Source organism: Ambystoma mexicanum, chromosome 9, assembly GCF_040938575.1.
Source record: "Ambystoma mexicanum isolate Mex_15411 chromosome 9, UKY_AmexF1_1, whole genome shotgun sequence".
In the NCBI taxonomy this organism is placed as follows: domain Eukaryota; kingdom Metazoa; phylum Chordata; class Amphibia; order Caudata; family Ambystomatidae; genus Ambystoma; species Ambystoma mexicanum.
In genome coordinates this window covers 452,357,452-452,375,605 of record NC_090931.1, presented here as the reverse complement: position 1 = coordinate 452,375,605, position 18,154 = coordinate 452,357,452, and the positions used below count along the sequence as shown (strand labels likewise).

The window sequence follows — 18,154 nt, the reverse complement described above, 5'->3', positions numbered from 1 at the left end:
AGTTACCAATAGTGATACTGACCCTTTTAAAACTTGGGATTTAAACCCGAAAGAAAAGCTAGGGACAGAAGCTGGCACTGCTCATGTAAGAAATCAGGACTTCCGACTACCAGAAAAAACAATTCACATAAACCTATTGGTCTGCCCCACTACTCACTTAAACCAAGAGAGAAGCCTTTTCTGTTCCTAATGCAATTCAGTTTTGAGTTTGCCGTGAGCCTCAGAGAGCAGTGTAGAGGCACTCTGGGGATCAAAGATCAAAGCCACGGTCAGTTGCAAATGCCTCAGATATTGCCAGATACGCTTGATCTGCGAACAGAGCAATGGCTAAACTGGGGGTAATAAAGAACCGCTTACCATTGGCACCCAAATGGTCCACCAAATGACTCTGCCGGAAACACCAAACAGCTGTCCCTGAATTCCAGGGAAGTCCATAACAAACATACAAGAAAAGTCCAAAGTGAAAGACTACCCATTCAAAGGCATGGGTCGGCCCACCAGACCCTCAAGGAACACAGGTGTACAAATTATGACGCACCAGTCGTAGACCGTCACTTATCTACTAACGCAGGTGCAAATCCTTATAGGGAGATCAAGTCAAGGGGAGGGGTCCTCAGCTATGTGAGACAATGATTTCAGTTGATCAGTGTGGGTGCTTGAAAAAGGAGCAGTTGAAAGGAGTTTGGAACCAGTTGAGGAGGAGAGGGAGAGCAGAGAGAAGTACTTTGGCGTGGAGAAGGGATGTCTAGAGAGAAGTCAGGTGGCGACATATTGCATCAGGGCCAGATGCCCAGGGTAGAATTGCTGTACCGCGTATGATATGATATGATGATATGGCATTTATAACGCGCCTATACACAAGTGTTTCAAGGCGCGACGAGGCAAGGGAGGGGAACAAAGGGACATACAACGATCCTACTAGGCCAGGTGTCATGCAGATGGCGCACGTGCGTGGGAAGGGAGGAAAGGAAAGTGCAGTACATGGGAATTGATAATAACAATCAATAAAATAGCAGACAGCAAGTGGCAAGTGCAAGGGTAAGTGCGGACATCAGATATCGAGGTCTGGTGGGAGGACTCAAGGGATACAGAACTGTCCCTGAGTGCGGGGGTTGCCAGGTGGGTAGTGCAGGTGAGTGACGCCGGCGGGGGAGGAACCTTGGCCCGGGATCAGAAGGGTGTCCAGGTAGCCAGTGCAGTACCAGTTTCAGCCAGGGGTCAGCAGAGGAGAGGAGGAGAGAAAGCAGAAGCAAAGAGAAAGGTTTTGAGGTGTTTCCGGAACCGCAGATGGTTCTCCTCAAGTTTAAGGGAGGCAGGGAGGCTGTTCCAGAGGGAGGCACCAGCCGAGGAGAGAGATCTACCACCAACTTGTTGTGGGAGAAGCGACTGACCCTGAGGGAGTTGGAGGCAGATGAGCGAGGAGCTCGAGAAGCAAGATATTTAGGAAGAGCGAGTTGGAGGTGTTGAGGCCCCAGACCCTAGAAGGCCTTGTGGACGATGAAGAGGGTTTTGAACTTAATCCTCACAGCCACTGGGAGCCAATGCAGAGATTTCAGTCCTGGAGAGATACAATCCCTGCGCTTGAGGCCAAGGACAAGTCTTGCAGTCCTGTTCTGGATGAGTTGCAGAGGGCGGAGAGTAGAAGCAGGCAGATTTAGAAAGAGGCTGTTGCAATAGGCCAGCCTAGAGAGAACCAGGGCTCTGGAGACAGTGAGCTTCTGGGGGAAGGAGAGGAAAGGCAGAATACCTCTGAGGAGGTGCAGCTGGTATTGTGACTTCTTGGAGACGTCAGAGATGTGAGGATAGAAGGAGAGTGTGGAGTCAAAGATGACCCTGAGGTTTTTGGCTTTGCAGGTGGGAACGGGAAGAGGACCAAGAGAGGCCGGCCAGAGGGCAACAGGAAAGGAGGGAGTGGGTGTGCCGATGAGGAGAATCTCAGTCGTACTGGCATTAAGGCAGAGGTCATTGGCGGCACACCACTACTGGATAGCAGACAGACAGTCAGATATGAGAGAAGTAGAGGAGGAGGTAGAGGGTAGCTGGAAAATGAGCTGGATATCATCCGCATTGCACTGAAAGTTGGGGCAGAGAGTGGCGATGCGGTGGGCAAGGAGTGTCAGGTATTGGTTGAACAGCCATGGAGAGAGGTTAGACCCCTTGGGGACACCACAGGTAGAGAAAAAGGTAGCAGAGAGGAAGGACCCAAGTTGGACCTGGGAGGGTCAGTCAGAGAGGAAAGAAATCAGCCACGCCAGAGCCTGACCAGTAATACCCAGGTTATCACGGAGACGGTTGAGCAGGATGGCATGGTTGACAGTGTCAAAGGCAGATGAGAGATCATCCAGGATGAGGACACAAGGCGTGTTAGAGCCAAGATTGGAGAGCAGATCTTCACGGATGATCCGGAGAGCAGTTTCGGTGCTTCTGGCAGCTCTGAAGCCAGACTGATGGTCATGAAGACAGCCAACAGATTCAGTATGGAGAATGAGCTGGGAGATGGCCAGTTTCTCCAGCAGCTTGACCAGGAAGGGAGTGATGGAGATTGGGTGATAATTAGCCGGGCATGAGGGGTTGGCAGAGGGTTTCTTAAGATGGGGTGCACAAGGGAGTGCTTCAGGAGGGATGGGAAGACTCCGGTGGCGAAGGAGTGATTGCAAGAATCAGCCAGGGCAGGAGCCAAAGAGTCGATGTGGTCCTTGATAGTTTTGGAGGAACAGGGATGAACCTGTTTTGACAAGACTTTCATAGTTCGGACTTGTCTAGAAACCTTGCCTGTGGAGAAAAGGGGAAAGGAAGAGAAGGAGGGAGGAGGGGTGGCTGCAGGAAGGCCAGAGGAAGAGAAGGGACTAGGAGAAGGGAGGGGATAAGCGAAGTGTGAGGACAGGATGTCCTGGGTTTTAGAGATGAAATGAGAGGCCATTGCCGTGCAGAGGGTCTGGGAATGGACAGGGGATGTAGAGACTGCAGCAGTTTCGGCTAGTTCTTTGTATTATTTAATGAGTTCAGCCGAGTTGTTAGATGCCGCAGAGATGCAGGCTTGGATATGAGCTCTCTTCTTGGTTAGGACAGAGAGCCGGTATTGTCTTTGCAGCAGGCAGCAGGCCAGTTTGTCAGAGGATGTACATGAAGCACGCCATTTCCTCTCGGCCATCCTGCAATTATGTTTTTGGATGATGAGGTCTGAGTCGTACCAGGAGTTGCACTTAGCTTTGGGCTTCAGGCGGATTCTCATGACAGGGGCAAGGATATCAAGAGTATCAGAGATACAAGAGTGGAGCGTGGAGAGGGCTGTGTCAGGGTGAGGGTCAGCCAAAGGGGGAGGAGGGGTGAGAAGGTGGCAGCGAAGGCCTCAGCGGACATGCGCTTCATGGGTCGGATGACCAAGAAGGTAGGTGGCAGTGGTGGAAGTGGCTTGGCCTGAGGGGTAGGGAGGGGTTGGTGGGAGGAGAGGAGACAGTGATCACTCCAGGAGAGAGAAGTGGAGAGAGGATCAGAGAGGGGAAGGTCTGAGGAGATCAGAACATCCAGAGTGTGCTCTGCAGAGTGAGTCGGGCAGGAGGGGAGAATAGTGAGTGAGAGAGAGTCACAGAGGTGGTGAAAGAGTACAGAGGAAGGACAGGAGGCATCCAGGTGGATGTTGAAATCTCAGAGAAGGAGGAGTTGTGGGTCGAGGCCAGGAGTGAGGAGGAGAGGTCTGCCCACTCATAGATGAAGGAGGAGATCTGACCAGGTGGCCGATAGATGGTAGCCACAGTAAGGGAATGGCTAGGCGAGAGAGAGAGCCTGCAGACGAGGCATTCAAAAGAGGAGTAGGACTGCGTAGGAGTGACAGAGGCAAGAATCCACTCAGGGAATATCAGGGCAACACCCTCTCCAGAGCAGTTGGACCTGGACGCAGAGAGGATCTTGTAGCCGTCAGGTAGGAGTGTGTCAAAGCTAGTGACAGAGCTGGCCGTGAACCATGTCTCAGTGAGACCAAGGACATCGAGGTTGAGTTCTTCGAGAAGGCGGCAGATATCAGAGGAGTGTTTGACAGCAGAGCAAGAGTTTAGAGTGGTAATATGGAGAAGGTTGCCACCCTTGAAGGACTTCCGGGGAGGGGTACAGATCAGAGGTACGCCCTTCGGAGGTGTAGAAGGTGACCGAGAGCGGGCAGAGAGGGAAGGAGAAGGCCCTGTAGCCAAGGAGGAGGCAGAAGGGAGAGTCGAGGAAGCCACGGAAAGGGGGAGAGAGGGGACAGCAGGAGAAGAAAGGAAATTGATGAAGCGCGGGAAGCGTCTATCAAAGAGGTGAAGGTTGGCCTGAGGGCCTTGGACCAAGACGGTCCTGTTCGAGTAAACATTAAAGATGATCTTAGAGGAATGGAAGGAGGCCAGGAGGACGTCCCAACGGGTGCCACCATTAATGGGAGAGGAGGAGAAGGGAGAGAGCATGAAGACCATATGAAGGATCCATAGGTCTGGCGAAGGAACGACGAAGAGGATGTCGGTGAGAGTTTCCTTAGAGGAGGCACTGGTGTAGGTGTCAGCGATAGGGAGGCCTGGGTTGGAGACCAGGATGTCCTTTTTAAACTTCTTCCTAGCAGATTTAGTGAGGAGAGCAGGATAGTGTCACATTCACATGTGTCTCTGCAGGAGCGATGGACGAGCCTCCCTTGACCCCGAGTCTTCATTTCCCTTGTTTCACCCGGAGGAATACCTGTCAAATACAAGGTGTACACTCAGACCTGAATTCACCCGATTCCCCTGGGCCCTTCCCTTCTCTTTACTGTGTGCTGTGATGTCCCCCTATGGGCTTACCTTGATCTTTAGTAGGGTGTGCACTCCATCCTGCATTTGCAGGGGCGTGATTCACTCATGTGATTGGTGCCAATGTCTGTAGGCTGAGTTCAGATGCCAAACGTTGTTTTATGCCTTCACAGCAAGGCAGAGAGTTCAAGGTGCCAGGTTCTTCACTAGCTAGAAAGTCATTCTTACAAGTGAACGTTGCGTGGAGAATGATGAGTGTCCAAAATTGTCTGTATTGTCTTTGTTTGCCGGTATTTTTGTGGGTGAGTAGCGCTGCATGTAGAAGCTAGCTGTTGGTAGGTTTGCGCAGCGCCTTCAATTCGAACGCGCCTGGTAATGTCTCTCCATTTCCCTTGCAGGAGAAATTATGTGGTATTAGTGCCTCGGGTCCGGGTTCAGCGCTACTGGTGACTTGGTGGTTAGGTAAGTTTGCGAGGAGGCTTTTGGTAAGTATGCACCGCGTAGAGAAAGAGAGCGCAGTGAAATAAGTGTCTGCGTTATTGGAGCGAGCGCAATGAATAATGTCTCTTCTTCCTTACAGGGGTTTTTGCACTCGTGCAACTAACCTGGATTCCAGCGTCTCAGGAAGATTCGGTGAGTATGCGCAGCGTTACTGATGTGCGCGTGTTAATGCTGTTCTTCTTTGTTCTTACAGGTGCCAGTGTAGAAGTCCCCTCTTGACTGGACATAGCTGTGGCGTGGAGTAAGAACCAGGTAAGCTGAAGCTGAATGATCCGGAGCGGGAAAGCAGAAGAAGGATGATCCGGAGCAGGTAAGCAGAAGCAGGATAATCCGGAGCAGGTAAGCAGAAACAGGATGATCCGGAGAAGGTAAGCAGATGCTGGCTGATCCAGAGCACGGGAGGTGTGTTGATGATACAGCTCACAGTAAGCAACACAAAGCACTGGAAGAATCTTGGGTGTGGCTTATATAGCCAGCCACACCCAAACACTAGAGAGCTCATGAGTAATCATGCACTTCCTGTTTGGCAACAGGAAGTGGTAACCAGGAAGTTACTACAAACACTAGGAAGGAATGAAAGGAGGGACTTGTTATGGGTTCTTTGTGTGCCTATGCCAGGCCTGCCAAGCCTCCACCCAGCTTGCCCCCACTACCTGCCTGATACCCATGATAGTCTTCCCCCTCAAGACCCCTCCCAATGGTGTGTATGAGGGCTTTGGTTTCTCAGGATGGTCCCGATGGAATTTCCGCACCAATCGGGGGGCATGCACGTGCGTGCTGGGTTCCCATGATCTTTCCTGGGGTCCGTACCGCTTTCAGTCAATCAAATAATCCAGGGTCTTTCGTACTTGTTTGGAATCTAATATGTTCTTTTCTTCATATTCTGGTGCTTCTTCACCCACTTGAATAGGTGCGGGAGGTGTGGAAGTTCGGGTTCCTGGGTGTGCTGGTTTTACTAGTGATACGTGAAATACGGGATGTATACGCATATGTTGTGGTAACGCCAGTCTCATGGCTGCTGGATTAATGACTTTTCCTGTTGTATACGGGCCGATGTATCTAGGCTGAAATTTCTTGGGACCCTTTAAAGCAATGTGTCTAGTTGCCAGCCAGACCGAGTTTCCCACTTGATAATCTGGGGCTTTTCATCGATGGCGATCAGCGTTTCTTTTCTGTGTTTCTTTGGCTTGCTGTAGGTTCCTGATGGCTTATCTGGCTGCTTTCATGATGCTGGCATGTAGATTCTTTACTGAGGGCATTATAATCTTTTCTGGTGGATCGTAGACCGACGTTCTGGGGTTTCGACCATATATAGTAAAGAAGGGTGTTGCTTGGGTTGATGATTGTGTTGAGTTGTTGTAGGCATACTCTGCCATCCATAGAATTCCTGTCCAGCTTTGGCTTGTTTGGTGTAATAGACAGCGCAAATACTATTCCATGGTTTGGTTCGTGCGCTCGGTTTGGCCGTCCGTTTGAGGGTGGTGACTAGAAGACAGACGGACTGCTACTCTTGCCAGGCACAACATGTTTTCCAAAAACGAGATACAAATTAACTGCCTCTGTCAGAAACGATTATGGTAGGGAATCCATGTAACTTGACGATTCGGTCTAGAAAAACCTGCGCCAGGGTCTGAGCTGAGGGAATACCTTTTAGAGCTATGAAATGGGCCATTTTGGAGAAGAGGCCCACTACTACGAGGATGGTATTATAACCTGAGTTAGGAGTTAGATCAGTGACGAAGTCCATTGAGACTGTGTGCCAGGGCGCTGGCGGAATGGTGATTGGCTGAAGGAGGCCGGTTGGTTTTTTCCTGGATGTTTTGTATTGTGCACACACCTCACAGGTGCCTATGTAGGGGGCAATATCTTCTCGGCAAGTTGGCCACCAATAAGATTTGCTTACTTTCTTCATGGTTTTGGCTATACCCGGATGGGCTTCTAACAGCGAATCGTGGTAGTCTGATATGATTGCTTGTAGCAGATCCTTAGTTGGAACGTAGAGGCGTTTTTGGTAGTATGGTAGTTTGTCTTGAATGGTGAACTGATCTCCCTTCGTGTCCCAAGCCAGAAGGTCTTCTTCAGACATATTTTCTTTTATTGTTTCCTGCATTGTATTTAACGGAGATGGGCCGATGCACAGGCCGAGAATTTTATGGCTGGGTATGATCTCCACCGGATTAGGGGCATTGTAGACTTCCTCTCTTGTGCCAATGCGGGGGTAGGTGATTACAAAATCGTATTCCATTAAGGATCAGGCCCAACGCAGCTGCCTAGAATACTGAGGTTTTGCTGAGCGTAGGTATTGCAAGTTCCGATGATCTGTTATTATTGCGATGGTGTGTTTTTCTCCTAGTAAATAATGTCGCCATTCACACAGTGCGCTTTTGATTGCTAGGAGTTCTTTCTCAGAAATTGCATAGTTTAATTCTGCTGGGGAAAATGTCCTTGACCAAAAGGCAATGCGGTGAAGGCATCCGGTTTCATGATTTTGTTGAGACAATACGGCCCCCATGGCAATGCTTGAAGCGTCCGTTTCCACGATGTATGGTAAATCGGGCTGTGGGTGTTGCAGAATTGGGGCTGAGGTGAATTTTTCCTTGAAAGCTCGTAAGGCTTCTTTCGCCGCTGGTGTCCATTTGAACTTTCGGTGTTTGCGCAGCAAGGACGTTATTGGATGTACAATATGTGAGAATCCTGGTATCAAGCGTTGATAAAAGTTTGCAAACCCTAGGAAACTCTATACTCCCTTTACAGATGTGGGTGAGGACTAAGTGACGATTGCCTCCACTTTTCTATTGTCCATCTTGATCCCCTGCGGTGTCAGTAGATATCCCAGAAACTCCACCTCGGTGACGTGGAAGGAGCATTTTTCTAGCTTTGCGTACAGTTGGTTTTCCCGCAGTTTCCGGAGTACAGCACGTGGTTTACGTGCTCTTGGGGAGTGGTGGAGTAGATCAGAATGTCATCGATGTAGACGACTGCACAGACATCGAGGAGTTCCCGTAACACATCATTCATAAAATGGTGGAACGCAGCCGGGGCATTGCAAAGCCCAAAGGGCATGACCTCGTATTCGTACAAGCCATAGCGGGTACGGAACGCAGTCTTCCACTCGTCCCCTTTCTTCATGCGTACCAGGTGATATGCGCCGCGTAAGTCTAGCTTGGTGAAAATCTTCGCTTGTCTCACCTGGTCTATGAGTACTGGTATCAGAGGTAACGGGTACTTATTTTATATGGTGACTTGATTTAGGGCCCGGTAATCAATACATGTTCTTAAGTCACCCTCTTTCTTTGGTACAAAGAAGAGTGGGGAGACGGCTGGTGACTTAGATGGTCTAATGAAGCCATTGGGCAGGTATTGATCCAAGTAAGTCCGTAGATGAGTGTTTTCTTCCTTGTTAAAGCATAAATGCGGCTGCACGGTACTTGTGCCACTGGTTGCAGGTCGATCTGGCAGTAGTAAACTCGATGTGGTGGTAGTGTATTAGCTTGCTCCTTCGCGAACACATCCTGGAACCCCTGGTATTCCTCTGGTAAAGTGCCCACCAAGCCTAAACCTGCTATCTTTTCCCGTGAAGCTAACAATGTGCTTCCTTTGATGTTGTAACAAGAGGCGCATTCCGTGGAAAAGAGTAAGGTTGGAGCTCGCAAATCTATCTTTGGGGTGTGCGTCTCTAGCCACGGTATCCCAAAAATCAGCTGGAATTGGGGTGCAGCGATAAGATCAAATCTAATACTTTCTCTGTGGCCATCTTGGCAGATTAAGGACATGGTGGAAGTACACTGTGTTACTGCTCCCGAAAGGAGTTGTGTGCCATCCACAGCTGTCACGCTTTCTGCGGTGTCCTTACGGTGGTATGCTAATCCCAAGGTCTTTGCAGAGATTATGTCCAGGTAGTTCCCAATAACCCCACTGTCTATGAAAGCCTTGAAGGCATGCATTCGGGTGGGCTGTGAAGGGTCTACCAAAACCACAGGAATACTGAAATGTGAGATCTGAGTGCTCTGTTCCTGGCTCGACAGACCGACTTCTACATCTGCCGGGCGTTGGAGTTTTTCCGGTACCGCACCTGTGTCTTCCCCTGTGTTATCTAGCACCCCCATTGTCTTCCGTGGGGGTTTAATCATGCAGTTCCGGAGGAAGTGACCAGATTGGCCGCAATATAAGCAAAGTTTTTCCTGACGTCTCCGTTCTTTCTCCGCCTTGGTGAGTGGTCCCCTGAGAACACCCTATTGCATGGGCTCTGAGTGTATTTCTGAGGCCTGTCGATGGGACGCTTCCTTTGGTCGGACATACACTGGTCTATGCTCTGATCTGGTTCGGTCGGCCTTGCGATCCTGTAACCGGTGGTCTAGTTGCATGGTTAGTTCGATGTATTCACTGCAATTTTCGGGAGGATTAACTACTTGCGCCAAGACATCTTTTCATTCTCCTCTCAGTCCTTGATAAAATAACGTTATCCGTTTCTGATCTGGCCAACCTGATTCGGCTGTTAAGCGATTGAATGTGGCGACATATGAGATAAGATCCTGACCACCCTGTTGCAGAGAGAGTAGCTCATCATCCAGGGCCTGACCTTGAGTCCAATGGGCAAATAGTTTTTCCAGTTCACGCTGAAAACCTGGGTAATTTCTCAGTAAAGAGTCGTCCCTAAGCACTAACGGGACAGACCAGTCCGCCACATGCCCTCCTAAATAGGAGAGGACAAAAGTCTTTAGCTTGGTCGTTCAGAAAGGTATCTGGTTTGCATATTAAATGTAGCCGGAATTGATTCATGAATGCTCAAAATTTCTTGGGATCCCCAGAGAAGCGTTCCGGGGGTGCCAAAGGGATGTTGCCTGGAAGCAATACCTGAACGGGTGTGGCTACAGGTGCCACCGTAGGCTGCTCTGTGGAACTCCACCAGGTAGGGGTGCTAGACCAGCTTGTGTCTGTAGGAGCTGTCTTGCCAAATCGTCTGTTTTGTCCCTGTTGACTACTAGTTTGCGCCTTAAGGCATTTGTCTCTGAGCAGGCTGCATGCACCTCGGCCCGTAGTTCACCTAACAATAGGGAAAGCTGGTCTACCTCGGAGGTTTCCATCGCTCGGGCAGAGGTATGGAGGATGGCTTTGTGTTCTGTCACACTCACCTGTGTCTCTGCAGGAGCGATGGACGAGCCTCCCTTGACCCGAGTCTTCACTTCCCCTGTTTCACCTGGAGGAATACCTGTCAAATACAAGGTGTACAATCAGACCTGAGTTCACCCGATTCCCCTGGGCCCTTCCCTTCTCTTTACTGTGTGCTGTGATGTCCCCCTATGGGTTTGCCTTGATCTTTAGTAGGGTGTGCACTCCATCCTGCATTTGCAGGGGCGTGATTCACTCATGTGATTGGTGCCAATGTCTGTAGGCTGAGTTCAGATGCCAAACGCTGTTTTATGCGTTCACAGCGAGGCCAAGAGTTCAAGGTGCCAGTTTCTTCACTGACTAGAAAGTCCTTCCCACAAGTGAACGTTACTTGGAGAATGTTGAGTGTCCAAAATATTGTCCGTATTGTCATTGTTTGCTAGTATTTTTACGGGTCAGTAGCGCTGCGTGTAGAAGCTAGCTGCTGGTAGGTTTGCGCAGCGCCTTCAATTCGAGCGCGCCTGGTAATGTCTCTCCCTTTCCCTTGCAGGAGAAATTATGTGATATTAGCTCCTCGAGTCCGGCTTCAGCGCTACTGGAGACTTGGTGGTTAGGTAAGTTTGCACAGAGGCTTTTGGTAAGTATGCACCTCGTAGAGAGGGAGAGCGCACTGAAATAAGTGTCTGCGTTATTGGAGCGAGCGCAATGAATAATGTCTCTTCTTTCTTACAGGGGTTTTTGCGCTTGTGCAACTAACCTGGATTCCAACGTCGTAGGAAGATTCGGTGAGTATGCGCAGCGTTACTGATGTGCGCGTGTTAATGCTGTTCTTCTTTGTTCTTACAGGTCCCGGTCTAGAAGTCCCCTCTTGACTGGAGATAGCTGCGGCGTGGAGTAAGAACCAGGTAAGCTGACGCTGAATGATCCGGAGCGGGAAAGCAGAAGTAGGATGATCCAGAGCAGGTCAGCAGAAGCAGGATGATCTGGAGCAGGTAAGCAGAAACAGGATCATCCGGAGCAGGTAAGCAGATGCTGGCTGATCCAGAGCACGGCAAGTGAGTTGCTGATACAGCTCACAGTAAGCAACACGAAGCACTGGAAAAATCTTGGGTGTGGTTTATATAGCCAGCCACACCCAAACACTAGAGAGCTAATGAGTTATCATGCACCTCCTGTTTGGCAACAGGAAGTGGTAACTAGGAAGGTACTACAAACACTAGGAAGGAATGAAAGGAGGGATTTGTTATGGGTTCTTTGTGTGCCTATGCCAGGCCTGCCAAGCCTCCACCCAGCTTGCCCCCACTACCTGCCTGATACCCATGACAGATAGTCAATAGAGAAGCAGTTAGAGAAGATAGGAGAGACAGAGAGCACCATAGAGTAGGTGGGAGAGGAGAGAGGTGGAGGTACTGGAGGAGGAAACTAGAGTAGGCTGATAAGGAGCGAGAGGCAGGCAAGTTGCGCGATAGGACACGATGACAACACTCAGGCTTACAGAGCTAACAAATTAAGACAGGAGAGAAGACACACCTAAATTTGAGAATCCTGAATAGAGGGAGAAAGGCCTAGGTTTTCACAATGCAATTTTAAATACTGAGACAGTGCAAATTATAACAGGAGAAGAAAAACACACCTAAATTTGAGAATCCTGAATAGAGAGAGAAAGGCCTAGCTTTCACAATGCAATTTTAAATAATGAGACAGTGAAAATTATAACAGGAGAACAAAAAACACCTACATTTGAGAATCCTGAATAGAGGAAGAAAGGCCTAGGTTTCACAATGCAATTTTAAATACTGATACAGTGCATATTATAAGAATTGAAATGATGTATTAAATAGACAGGAGAAAACACACTAAGTTAGTGGTTCTGCAAGGTGGAGGCAGTAGGCAGGGAGGCCTGGACCAAAGAGCAGGGTGGCAACTGGCAACAGGCGTCCCCTGCGGACACCTGCAGACACAACCAGGAGCCGCCAACCAGGGCCTTTGCCTAGTGGGCCTTAGCTAGAGGGGGCTGCAGTGCATAGGGCTGCCCAGGGATGGTCAGCTAAGAGCGCCGGGCAGCCAATGAGGATGGGGAAGGGGCTGGCTGGGAGGCGGGAGGGAGCGAGAACAAGGAAGTGGCTGAGGGGGTGGGAGGAGGGAGGACAACAGGCTCAGAGCGCGGAAGGCACACTACCATGATCCGGGAATGAAGACTACATCTACCATGGATTCGGTGCATGCACATGCCCCACAAACAGTAAAAAATTGTCCTTTTGTCCAACCTTGCACTCTACTCAATGGGCACTGTCACAAATCCAGGGAATTTGTCCTTTCTCCCCAAGGGGGAGCCATCACCTTTGAGACTAGGGAGGGTAGCCCCTACGCAAAACCCTCTGTAGGGGATTGTGCATGCAAGATCTCCCAGGGTGTCCCCCTCTCTTAGGGGGAAAAGGACATCCAAGTGAGCAAATCTGTAACATCTCCCTTACCACAAATGTCCCAAAGGGTTATTGCATATATAGGGGCTGATAACAATGTCAAAGGAAATGGACCTTTAACTATGCTTGGTTTGGCAGCTGACCCCTCCCGGAAACCAGAATCCGAGGGCCAATGTAATTAAGTCTCTCGTTGCAGGGAAGTACATATAAGGTACAAGTCCCTCATCTAGTGCAGAGAAGCAGATGCGGAATGAGTTGACCGATGGGAGCAGACCAACCAGAGAGAGACCGTGCAGAGCAGAAGCTGCCAACTCATCCTGGAGGCAGGACCATGGCGCATTCGTGGTGGGTGGAGAGACCTCAGAACTCTGCCTAGCCCAGGACCGCTGGTAGCCCCAAGAGACAGAATACTGGCATGCCCGAAGCACGGACCCTATAAAGCATCAGGGAACCATCGACCAGAGGAGCCTGATTCCACAGTGGAAGGAGCAACTGCCTCCCCAAAGATGTCCACGACAAAGAAGCAGGGTGCAGTTCTAAGGGCAGTGAGCTCTGCGGTTCTCCGGCAGTTAGCCTGAATGCTGAGAAAGCAGACCAGGTGCCAAAGAGGGCTGATGAGCCTATAAAACCCAAGAGACTAAGCGATAAACCCAAAGGGGGTGAACATAATAAGAGCCATAACCCATGAGAGGTTATCAGAGACCAGAAATCAAGTGAAATACCCAAACAGGGTGAAATAGAGAGCCATAACCTGCGAAGGGTTATTAGATAGAAAATACAAAGCAAGCGAAATACCCAAAGGTGTGAAGTTGAAAGCCACAATTTGTGAGTGGTTACGAGAATTCAGAAAACAAGAACAATACCCAAAAGGGTGAACTTGAACGCCACAACCCACAAGGAGTTATTAGAATCCAGAAAGTAAGCCAAATACCCAAAGGGGCTGAAGTTGAAAGCCACAACATGTGAGGGGTTACTAGACACCCAAAAGCAAAACAGAACTCCCAAAGAAGGTGACCTTGAAAGACATAACCTGAAAGGGCTTCACAGAAATGAGATATGAAGAGAAATACATGAGAAGGGTTCAGAGAAGTGAAACAAACCAAGAGAGGGGAAACCTGGCTAAGAGCCCAGATCCCAGTCAAGTCTAAGAATCCTAGCCACTCCAAAAGGGTAGAAGCCTACAACATCCCAAAACCTCAAATAGAGGCAGAAGGTCCCTGTTGATCCAAGAGAACATGCTATTGGCATACATCGGAGATGCCATATAGGCATGCATGAGAGTTGAACAAATAAAAGACATGCAGTTTCAACTGGAGAATCTTAGAGATTTTGCTGTATCAGCTAACCAAAACCTGGAGGAGTTGCACAGAAGTCCGTCCGGGGTGTTGGTGCTGAATCCAAGAGACGTGTTAACTTGAACTTTGCAAAAAGACAAGAACTAAAACTTGGTGGAGAGGCCCATGAGTTCACCCGTTGTACTTGTGTTGGAATTCAAAAGATGTATTGTTTGCTTGAACTGCACGAGAAACCCTGGGTAGTCTAGAGGAATATTTGCAGAGACTTTGTTGGGAGGGAGTCATGCAGTAGTCCGCGTAAGCCACGCAAGAGGGAGTAAGAACACTTTACTGGGCTAAGTTTGTGTTTCTTTGTCAGTGGTAGGGCCAGTTAGAAAGGGAGTAAAGGTTTGGACTGAGGATACAATTGAGCTTTGTACGACATCCGACAAGCAACTTTTGTTATTTTCTTAGAATAGGCAGCGTCCACTGAAGGGTTTTTTATTTTACTTTAATAAAACTCAGAAAGCTTGAAACATATCAAGTTGTTTGCGTTCTCTGTGACCTACCACATGGCGGAAGATTTGTTCTGCTTTAGAGTCTTCCGAGCCTGATTTTCCCTTGCCTCCCAATCTCCTTGATTTCTGCCTTCCTCTTCTTCTTCCACTTCCCTGCGGACTTAGAACTGGACATGCTGGACCTTTCTTGCGGTGCTTAGGACCCGCCGGGTGGACAGACTTTTCCCATTTCCATGGACTGGACTTTGGAGTGGATTCTCTCTGCACTGCGGATTACTTGTACAAACACTTTCGTCCTTGTGCTGTTGGGTGCGCCCCCATGCTGTTGGGAACTACATTTTCTCAGACTGTTGGACTTGGTAGCTTTCTCCCTCACTGGTGCCATCTGGAGTTTCCACAGGTACTGTGGTTACAAGCAAGGGGTGGGTGGTGGTGTGTGGAGGGAGGGCCTTCACCTTTATTAACCTATTCCTTACAGCCTTAGGGAGTGGAGTGAACCTTCAATCCACGGAGGGACCTTACCCCTCCCACCTTTTACCTCTCACTCTATTTTGCCTCCAGGCATCTTGCTCTTACGGTCACGTGGGTCAGGGGTGAGGGAGGTTGTGGGGGCTAGCATCCAGGCATCCCTCACCCTAACAGTTTGAGGAGCCACCAAGTAGCCCTCATGGATGCGGGTGCAGAGGACCCCCTCATTGCCATAACTCAGGCCCTGGCTGCTTTGCACTCAGACCTGTCCACTTGGACCAGATAGAGATAGCAGACCTCGCAATAAACATCCTTCACCTGACAATGCGCCATAGTAAGGTGCTGCTGTGGCCGCCACTGGTCCTTCGATCCCAGGACTGGCTGTTTTTTCCTCAAACCACCCAACTCCCACCAGCCTTGGTGCACTTCCCTTTGGCACCACCAAAGAGGTTCCTGGGGGATTCCAAAGCGTACTACATCTTCCTGAACCAGTACCCGTTGCATTTTCTTTGTCAGTCAGCTTCCTTTCCCGATTCAGCGTCAATAGGAATGTTTCTGCTGTATGTGGGGTGGAGGAGGGAATGAACCACAAAGGGTGTACCCCTTGTTGGTAACCAATGATCCCATTTTATATGATTTTGATGCCTTGACCCGGGGTCTGGGCAAGGTGTTTGATATCCAGTCTAGTGCAAGCAGAAGATATGGAGAGTCTGGACCTTAAGCTTCGCATATTTTCTTTGGTTCTTGGGAAAGACATCCCTATGCATCACCGTCTATAGTCATGCTGCATGTTTTGGTGTAAATATCTATATAATGAAATGGGGGTCTCAGTACAATCGGGCAGCCCTTATTAAATCTGTGGCCACTGAAAATCATATTGTACTATGCACGGTCTTTGGGCATCCCTACTATCACCAAGAAAGTGGCAGAACCGGTGCAAGCCATGGACAGCAAGGCTTTGCCCTCGGGTCTGTAAGCATGCACAAAACCCCTATTCATGACAGACCAGCAGCATAACAAAAGCATTGATTTGATCTGGTAGATGTCACCCACATCAGAGTTATGCTGGTTGCACCTAGGTAAATCCTGCATAATCCTACCATAGATTGGGGTCCCAAAAGATGTTCTTTCCTCGCCCGTTTCATCTGCCTTTCTGAAGCTCCATGGAAGGATACGAATGACTCAGAACACATGCTGGTTTCTCTGGCTGCATGTCTTATAACCACTGATTCAAGGGTGCCGCTGGTCTCAGATACCAGCTGAATACATACAGTATCCAGAAGTGTGCTACCACTGCACATGCAGTATGACAGCCCTATTTCACCTAAATGACATGGCTAAAATCCGATGTGGGTGTATATATGCACTCAATGAATCAGAAGACAAGTATCTTCCTGAATACATACATGAGTACCTCAAAAACAGCTTCATACGGCACTCTGAAGTCACCTGCAGCCTCACCCTTGTTCTTTGTCACTAAACGGGAGGGCGACCTGAAACCCTGTGTGGACTATTACACTTTGATCTAAATCACTATTAAAAATTGGTACCCCCCTACCTCTGATTAACACCCTGTTAGATCAGCTTCATTCAGGCAACTGTATCTAGTAGATTGGATTTGCAGGGAGACTACAATCTGGTCTGTATACAAAAGTTGGATAAGTGGAAGACCGTGTTCCAACCAAAATATGGTCTACACAAATACTTGGTGATGTCGGTTGGCCTCTGCAATGCCCCAGCCACCTTTCAGCACTTCGTAAACAATGTTTTCCTGGATGTAAGAGACCGTTGCGTACTGGTGCAACCTGATGACATTTTAATCTATTCCAAGGATATGGACATCCACTTGGAACACATCTGAACTGTGTTGGACATCCTGGGCTGCCATTTGCTTAGTGCGAAACTGGAAAAGTGTGTCTTTCATGATCACCCTGTAAAGTTCTTAGGCTCATTCTTCAGTACTCAGGGTGAGCTTATAGACCAGCAAATGGCAAAATCCGTGTTAGAGTGGCCTATACCTCGTCCCTTAAAAGCCTTGGAGAGTTTCCTTAGTTTTTCAAACTTCTACTGCACCTTCATTTTGGATTTTTCATCCATGGCAGAACCCCTCGTGTGATTTTTAGCAAGGCTTCTGTTCCTTTTGACTGGGCAGTTAAGGCCCAGTATGCCTTTGATGTACTTATTAATAAGGCCTTCATTATGGCTTCGGCACTGATGCCTGGCAACCCTTCCAGACCCTTTTATGTTGAGGCAGACCACTCTGTTATTGCGATTGGAGCAGTACTCTCCTAAAAGTGCCCAACACCAGGAGATTGTATCCTATTGCTTTGTCCCACAAATATACATCTCCAGATCAAGACTGCACTAGCACATATCGTGAACGTCTAGCCATCAAGGACACTTTCGGAGAGTGGAGATGCCACCTTCAACGACCCTGTCATAGAGTAACCATAAACACTGACCAGCACAATGTACTGGTGCTTCAAATTGTGCAGCGTTCTAATGCACTGCAAGGGAGATGGCAACTATTTTTTGTAGGTTAGTATTTTGTTGTAACATCTCATCCAGAAGCTGCACTGCACATAGAGGTCAAGGCTCTCTCTCATCAAGGAATAGACGTCTGAGAACTCAAGGACCTCAAACTCCCCCTTCTGAAATCTGGGCCAGTACTCTGTTTGTGTACCACCACTGACTGCTTTTTGGATACCATTAAGGGGTGGACACAACAAAACATGACAAGAATGCCTTGTAGTGGTGGTTGGCCAGTTGCCATATGAAGGACATCAGTTGTAAATACCATGTAAAGATGCTAGACTAAAGGCACTGGAATGATGTCATGATGCCCAGATGGCAGGGCACTTGGGTGTTTATAAAACCATACAGTTGTTGGAATGATGGTGCTGATGGCTACATTTACGGCAGTATGCAGTGGACTATGTGAATACCTGCGCAGTCTGTGTGCAATCCAAGACTCCCAGGGGAAAACTGGTGGGCTTGCTCCAACTGTTACCTATACTGACCCATCCCTGGCACACCCTTTGTGATGATTTCATAGTTGAGTTGCCACCCGTCCAAATCTATGACTGCATTCTAGTAGTCATCGACTCCTTCAC

General features: G+C 48.9%; 1 protein-coding gene across 1 annotated transcript in view; it reads right to left on the bottom strand.

The window, feature by feature from the left end:
- Positions 1 to 18,154, bottom strand: part of LOC138488168 (ras GTPase-activating protein 4-like) — a 1,092,176-nt gene that overhangs the window by 24,650 nt on the left and 1,049,372 nt on the right. The gene's annotated exons all lie outside the window — the stretch shown is intronic.